Source organism: Ovis aries, chromosome 1 (assembly GCF_016772045.2).
Source record: "Ovis aries strain OAR_USU_Benz2616 breed Rambouillet chromosome 1, ARS-UI_Ramb_v3.0, whole genome shotgun sequence".
In the NCBI taxonomy this organism is placed as follows: domain Eukaryota; kingdom Metazoa; phylum Chordata; class Mammalia; order Artiodactyla; family Bovidae; genus Ovis; species Ovis aries.
Genome location: NC_056054.1, coordinates 58,372,582 through 58,380,436, shown reverse-complemented (window position 1 = coordinate 58,380,436; position 7,855 = coordinate 58,372,582). Strand labels below are relative to the sequence as shown.

The following is a 7,855-nucleotide window of genomic DNA, read 5'->3' as shown; positions in this document are numbered from 1 at the left end:
TGAAAGCCTTCTTATAAATAAGACTTACAATACAGACCAGCTCTGTTGATGAAAAGACTGAGAGAAATGCCCTTGAGGCCCCAAAGAACCGATTCACAAGGCTCCCACTGTGATTTTTTTGGTCTCTATCTAATGACTGCTTAAAAATTAAAAAAAAAAAAAGGAAAGAAAAAAAAATGCTAAGTTGAAAACTCATTGGCCTCCAATTCAGTTGGAAATGGAGCCTTAGAATTAACATGATTAATATGAATCCCTGTCTACATATTTACCAATTAATTTTGCTCATCTAAACTTCATCTTCTTTTTTTTTCATCTTCTTTTTCTAGAAAATATCTTACTCCTTTTGACAAAAAGAAGAAAGAGAAAGCAAAGCAAAGTAGGAAACATGGGACATCAGAGACTGGAAAAGCAGACAAAGATTCAAGGGCTCTAGGTGAGCTTCCTAACCTGTATGCAAGGTACCACTGTGGGCCATTTACATGCTTCATCTTCTCAGATTCTTTGAAGTGTTATTGTTCCATTTTAAAGTTGAGGAAGCTGAGGCCAATAAATGGCTAAACCATTCATTTAACTTGTAAGCGTCTTACTTTGAAATAATGATGATTTTTCACTTATTGTCAATCAGAGAAGCCAGAGGAAGTGCCTCTGCTAGAAAAGAGGACATGGAGAGGTCATAGAAAAATACTCTTCCCTCTTTGTTCCCTTGGATTCTTCATTATCACCAACGGATCTCTCATATTCCCTCCTCAGTTTTTGGGAATTGGCCTACCAACCCTGTTCCTTTTATGAAAACACTAACTCCTTATACCTCCCATTTCCTAACACTCCTGTCCATCCCATCCTGCCATCCTTCAGTTTTCTTAGTCTCTGAATCCTCCTACAAACAGCCATTTGGAAACGATTTCGAGGTCCACCTACTTTCCTGTACATCTGTCTATTGTAATTTAGAGGTTAGGGACTGTGTGTTTTCTACTTGTCATGTTTATGCCTCATACTCTGTGGGTACCTAATAAATGCCAAATAATAGCAGCTTTATGACCGTGCAGAACTAGAAACACAGGTTCTTATATTTAGTATTTCATCACCAGCAAGGAACATTTATTCACTGTCAGCAACACTATACTAGGCACTAAATGAAGTTAATTACTGAAACTAGACTCCTACAGTGTACACCAAGATATTTTACTTTTCTCTCTTATTTTTCTGACAAAAAACAAATAGGATCATCACTGAATCTTCTCATTAAATCCACAGCATCCTGAAGATAGAAGCCAGTACATTTCTGTGAAGGGGGAACCAAGACGAAGAGTGTGTTGATGAGAACTTCCTGAGCGTCAGTGATGAAGCCTTTTGCAAAAGTCAGTTTGCTGCTGCATGCATCTCCTGCTCTCCTTTCTGCTTGCATGCTAAGGGGAAGAATAGATGATCTAAAATTTGTATTTTCTGATAATAATAAAAATACCTGTTTTCATGCTGTGTCTAAATAAGCAGAGTAAACTGAGACATTTAAACTTCATAATTTAGGCCAAAGATACATTGGCCTCTGGTATCAATATAATTGACTCAAAAGGGTTATTATTACTGGATTTTTTTTTCCTTAGACTTTCCTAAATAATGATCTCAATTTCATCTCTTTTGCTCCCCTGTGTGGACAGAAGTTACAAATAGTCAGTGAAAAATAAAAGGCCAGTCACAAATTTGGGACACATTAATTCACGAGCAGGCCCATTGTAACATCAATGATTTGTTGTTGTTGTCCTCAATCATTAATTCAGTAAATATATGTCAAATACTACTGACCATATTCTTGGTTTCATGCTATACAGATGAGCTCATAGTCTTGTGCAGAAACAGACATGTCAACAAGTAATTAATAAAATATGGTGTGGTATAATGGAAATAAGTCCTGCAGGAATGATATAAGTCCTAGAGGAATGATAAATTCTTCCTATGTGCTCAGAGAAGGCGACATGTGGGAGGTGACATTTCAGCTGTGTCTTTAAGATGAATAGTTGTTCACTGGCAGAGGGTGGGAAATAGATCATAGACAAAGGGAATAGCAAGTGCAAAGACAGAAGTCCTAGGAAAAGGATGGTATAGTGTGTCTATTACATGGCATATATGATAAAAATAGAAGATGATGTTGAACTACCTGATGATAAGGCTCTTCTATATCACTCTAGGGTGATTCAATTCTGTTTTATGGGCATCAGGAAGTCATGAGGAGTTTCAAGGAAAATGATATTATGATTATGTTTATTCTCTAGAAACAGAATTCAGCATAAATAATGGGTTGGCAGTAATTGAATCTGTAAGATTGAATTACTTGGCGTTATTTTGGTCAAAGTTAAGGAAATGAGAGGCTTTATTTGGGAAGTGCAAGAGAAGATTAAAAAAGTAATTGAGAGATATTTAAGAAGTAGAAATGATAGGTCTTGAAAACTAATACAATGTGTAGGAGAGACAACCTGAGCAGTTGTTTAAATGGTGATACTCCTACTGGGAAATGATACATTTTCTTGCACTCCAAATTTCTCAGGAGTTACCCTGAGTCATTTGTATATGTTAATTTATTCAAATCACAATAACAATGTGACATAAACAATAGATATTTTTACCCTAATTTTATTCAGAAATGGGGAGAAAATTGTCCTCTGTCATAACAAGAATATAATTGAGCCAGGGCTGGAAACTTTTTATTAGAGTTTTCTAAACAGTTATTGTGTTCTCCACAAATTCCATAATCTTCAGGAGGCATTAATAAACTTCTTCTGTTAAAACCCTGATACAGATTTTTGAATCAAAGTAAATCATAAGCTTGACTGAGTGTTAGGACAAATGTAAAATTTTCATTTTGAATGAAGTCTTTTTTTTTTTTTTTCATTAAACTGTTTATAGGTTCTGCTTAAGTGCCTAGACAATAGATTTCTTTTTTTTTTTTGGTTGCTAAACAACAACCACAAAAACAGAAAACTTCTAATAACTGTTAACATTAGATAAAAAAGACTGACATCTCTTTGCTAAGGAAAAATTTTTGCCCTGAAGCAGTCTGCTAGAAATGAGGCCTAATACACGAGATAGAGTAATGTAGATTCTCAGATAGGACATTTGACTTTCAATTTTTCAATATTACTGATTCAAAATACTTCAGGAGATATATTACCAAAGAAAAATATTTCTAAATTTAGCTGAGCTAAAGTTTTTTTTTCTCTTCAATCAGAGTGAGTTTTATTAAGTAAAACATTGAGATGGAAAAAAAGTTGTGCTTTTTTTTTTAATGTTGAGTTATTCAGTGTTGAAGGTATTTAATTTTCCTCAGACAATTCTACTTCTCTGTTAGATCATCTCATTTTAGTATTGGCGGATTGTTCTATTTCTCGGTATCTTCTTATGCTTTTGTGCTGATTTGGGAAGGTATTCATTTGCATGAGCTACTGTACCTGGCCTGAATTCTGTGAAAAAAAGAATAGGAACAAAAAAAAATTTTAAATGACATGGCTTCCAGCACTTTCTTCTTTCTTCCTTTTTTATTTTATTTTTTATTTTTCATATGAAACATTTTCCTACTAGGATCTTCTATATACAGTTGGAGGTTGCTTTTGATATGCAGATCAAGCAAAATGGTAAATACATAGCCCTCTCTTTTTTCTAACATTCCCTTATTGTACAGTGTGCCTGCAGTGTCACTTTCTTTGATTTCCATGGGGCCTGCCCTTGGGTTTGTATTATAACTTGGTATCTTTCCATTGTCCCCTACCACAAAAATTCCTTTTAAGAAAGTATATTCAAAATTCAGTCCATTATGCTCTTTTTCCTCCTTCCTTCTGGAAGATTTAGTGACTAAGTCTTTCTTTGATTATTTTTTTTCCTCTGACTTTAAGGGTTCTCCACTTTCACTCCTAATTGCTACAATCTGGTGTTCCCTTTTGCCAGAGAGTAAACAAAAACAGAAACAATTGGTGAAGAGACACACAGGCTCCTGAGACCAAGTGCCTGACTAGCTGATGGATGGCAGGGTCTGGCTCTTACGAATGAGATGCACCACACCACACAATCTTGGTTTCTTGATGGATTATACGCCAGCCACAGAGGTAAACACTTTACATCCATTAGACTTCTTCAACCACCCAGAAGGTAGACCATATTATCATTTCAATTGTTTCAGATTAGGGAATCTAAAAAAATCTAGAAGAATGAGGTAACTTTCTCCAGGTCATTCCTCTAGTAAGTGATAGAACCAGCTGGTAAACCCCAGTTTTGCTGAATTCAGTTCCTGAATTTAAATGGCTAATTAATATTTTTCCATCTGAAAGTCTCTCAATGCCACTGTAAAATAGTTCCCTAGATTGGAGGGGTAGGTTATCATTATACCATTTCTTGAATTCTGATGTTCCAGGGAGTATATTTCCTCTGATGCCTATGGACTTGCTAACCATCTTAAAAATAGGGAAACAGGAAAAGATGCCAAGGTTACTGATTAAAGGAAAAAGGAGAGCAGAAAATAAAATATATAAACCTATATATTTTATTGCAAAACAAAAAAAATAAGAGTTGAGATGAGCCAGAGGATAACCACTGTTTAATGTTGGCTCTAATTTTTTATTGGCCTGTCTTATTTAATTTCCTATAATAGCAAACAGGATAGAGAAATAGTAATTAGGTGTATTCTTTATTATGTATTGGTTTGGCTAATACAGTATAGTACAAATATATCTTGATATACCAGCAATACAAATTCTGTGACCTATCTATTATATTAAGTATGCATGGGGCTTCCATGGTGGCTCAGTGGGAGAGAATCTGCCTGCAATGCAGGAGCTGCAGGAAACACACAGTCGATCCCTGAGTCAGGAATATCCCTCGGAGAAGGGCATGGCAACACTCCAGTACTCTTTTTTTTTTTTTTTTTCACTCCAGTACTCTTGTCTGGAGAATTCCTTGGGCAGAGGAGCCTGGCAGGCTACAGTCCATAGAGTCACAAAGAGTTGGACATGACTGAAGCAACTTAGCATGCACATACAAAATTTATTTATTTTCAAGGCAAGAAAGGTAAATGCTGCATGAAATTTAAAAGTAAGAAAAATACCATTAAAGTTTTTTAAATTTCTGTATTTTAAAAATACAGAAATAAAGTTCCACAAGATAGAAAATTTCTTTTAATATGTGATTTTATTTCCTCTAAATTATATTCAAATGCTAAATTCTGATAAGTTGTCAGGACCTTAATAATTTATAAAAATCATTTACCATGAGTCATTTCTTAAAAGGTTAATATGATGATTTGGTGACCTTAATAAATAAAGTGGCTCACCCCACAGTACATACATTCATCCACAGTCTTTGACAATTATAAAGGTTCAATTCAAATGTTATGCACTACACCTCTATTATTAAAAAGCACTGGGTTAGGCTTTAAAAATAACAGTAGTTGGACTTCCCTGGTGGTCCAGTTGTTAAGACTATGCTTCTACTACAGGGGCTAAGTGTTCGATCCCTGGTCAGCGAACTATGGCATTGCATAGAACAGCCAAAAAAAAAAAAAAAAAAGCAATAGTAGATTTAGAAGGAAAAAAAAAGAAAATCAATTTAAATAAATTAAATGAATAATAATGATTTTGTTCCCTAAGAACTCACCTTCTCATAGTACACATATCCACAAAGATTATACATAATACATATATATTCTGTTGTCAGAGTACAGAAGAAGGAAAGAGTAATTCTGACTAGAGAAATAGAAACTTCCAGGAAGAGAAGGGTTTTTTTGGGTCATGAAAAATGGATAGGATGTTGAGAGGTCAGTATGACTAGACAAATATTGTTGCTTTAAGATCAATTAGAATTCTTCTGTTTAAGTATGTCTTCTGTCTCATTGAAACATAAAATAGATACATTCTTTGAAAAAGGTGGGGATCTGTATCTTGAAATGAAATTTTAAATAGTGGATATTCTTTGTATAAATGCCAGAAATAAGATACTTTCTTTCTCATTATTTGAAATAAATAAGTCTAAAAGCTGGAAAATTATGAAAGTCGCTTGACTAAATGAGGCAAGCAAATAAGTGCTTTCCAAAGGTCTCAACTCAGTGTGCTCTTTCCCTGAGGCTAGTTGGATCTAGTCCATAGTTACAATTGCTCCATCATATGGGTGGCCAGTCAATGTGGTGCCAGCAATAAAATGTGTAATCAACTTTCACATGTTTTTAGACATTCCCAAATCACTTTGATCATGACTAACAAGAAAACTGCCATTTCAGTTACTAATCTATAAATTCTCAGGGGGAGGTTTAGTCCAATACCCAGTAGACTATTTCACATTCTACTTTAAAAAATATAGAATAACATAATCTTGAAATATATTTATCCTTAAAATACTAGTCAATTTTCCATTATGTAATCTTTGTTTAATGCTAACATTTTATATTGTCTTTGTTTTTACATGTCCAGGGATCTCAATAATTGAGATTAAGTTGCTTTTGAAAACACATATGCTTTGGATTGCATTTCATCTAGGTAAAATGACAAGCGATAACTTTTATGACAGCTTTCAAAACTGCTTTTAGCAGTGCAGCCTGCAGCATCATTGTCCTTCTTCACATAGTTGAATTTTGCTCAACACAAGGAAAAATAGTTATTATGGCAGAGAACATGCCAGAGTAAAATTTCTCTAAACCAAGGGCTTTTCTAGCTAATAAAGATATTGTTAAATATGTATTAATTCCATACCACAGGATATAGTTAACATGAATAGTTAGAAGGATACCAAGGGCAGCATGTATCCAAGAAATCAATATATAAAGGCTGTTGAAAGCAAGATGGTTTAGAGAGAAAAATTTCGGAGATGGCAGCTGTTTAACAAAAATTTCTTTTCTATACCAGGAGACATTTAGTCTTCCATTGGCTCTACTGTGCATCTTAGAAGTCTGTAGGGTTTTAGAAGGCTGCTAAAGCAACACTTGAGAGCCCAGTTTAAAGATAAAGCATGGTGACATCACTGAGAACAAATTAATATGGAGGAAGAATAGGTGTGAAAGGTTGTTGTCTGGGACATCATCTGAGAGAGAATTGTAAATAATGATACATCTTAAAATGATGTATTTTTAATGTATACTGCCACGTGACTTTTCTTTTTACACACACTGTTCATATCCCCTGCCCCCCAGGGTAACAGCATGGATACACACAAACACTCCCATCCGCAACTGAAACCAGTCATAGTCACATCGACCTTGGTACTCAAAGCATAGTCTACAGACAAGCATCACCTGGGATCTTGTTAGAAATGAAGTATCCAGAGCCCCACTCCAGACTTACAGACTCAGAATCTGCATTCTAACAAGATCCTCAGATGATTCTAGTGCTCATTGTTTGAGAAGTACTGATGTTAAAACAAGCTTTAAAAAATGCACAGTCCTCTCATCCTTAAAAACCCAGGCAACTTCTTTGCAAACCATTATGAACTTCTTGATTATCTAAGTCAGGACAGTTTGGTGAATGGTTAAGAACAGATGTTTCCAGAAATTCCCTGTCTAGTGACCTGAAGCCCACTTCCAAGGCCAACTTGGGCCTCTTCCCTGGGTCAGTTCTCATAAGGGTGTGCCTGTCTGGGTCGGGGGAACATTGGGAGATGGGGGCTAGGCAGATGTTTGGTAGGTCCCTTGTGATACAGAATAGAATAAAAGATGGAAGAGGGTGGGGTTTTTCTCAAGTTTGGGTCTTCATTTGTACTCATGCCCAGGTCTTGTATATGTTATGAGTTACAGTAATTATTAAAAATCAATCTGTGACTATAAAGTTGATGATATTATGAAATAGGAAAAAAAGCAACAGCAGTTCCTCTCACCCCTCCTTCTGCTGCG

At 35.3% G+C, this 7,855-nt stretch overlaps 1 long non-coding RNA gene across 1 annotated transcript; it reads left to right on the top strand.

Moving 5' to 3' along the window:
* The first annotated feature begins 326 nt into the window (after nucleotides 1-326).
* On the top strand, nucleotides 327-1,484 carry LOC132657965 (uncharacterized). Its single transcript, XR_009596800.1, has 2 exons — nucleotides 327-433; nucleotides 1,255-1,484. It is a non-coding gene; the product is annotated as an uncharacterized LOC132657965 (long non-coding RNA).
* Nucleotides 1,485-7,855: the final 6,371 nt, after the last annotated feature.